The sequence below is a fragment of the Glandiceps talaboti genome, chromosome 9 (genome assembly GCF_964340395.1).
Source record: "Glandiceps talaboti chromosome 9, keGlaTala1.1, whole genome shotgun sequence".
In the NCBI taxonomy this organism is placed as follows: domain Eukaryota; kingdom Metazoa; phylum Hemichordata; class Enteropneusta; family Spengelidae; genus Glandiceps; species Glandiceps talaboti.
In genome coordinates this window covers 17,687,230-17,687,611 of record NC_135557.1, presented here as the reverse complement: position 1 = coordinate 17,687,611, position 382 = coordinate 17,687,230, and positions in this window count along the sequence as shown.

Genomic DNA, 382 nt, shown 5'->3' with positions numbered 1-382 from the left:
AGCTTGCTCATCACCTCTGCCAACAGACCACCAGTTTCTTGCGAGGTTTGGAATCTTCACGTTTGTCCACAAAAGAAGGACAATATTCGTAGAGAAACAGATAAAAACAGAAACAAGCAGAGCTTTTTTGATTCGTCTCATCTCATCGTCCAAATATCACGTTCGCCTAAAAGTGGCCGACTGCGTGTTAGGAATTGTTTGATTAAAATATCTAGCGATGGAGAAATGTTCATTTGTAAATACTGTTGAATGACTGTTACTATGACAACTGAAATAGTCCAGCTATGATACGATTACAGCTGACACCTGACATGCATTATTTACACTATATTACTGTGACAAACAGGATTACTATGCTATGGCGTTTAACTTATGACACAGA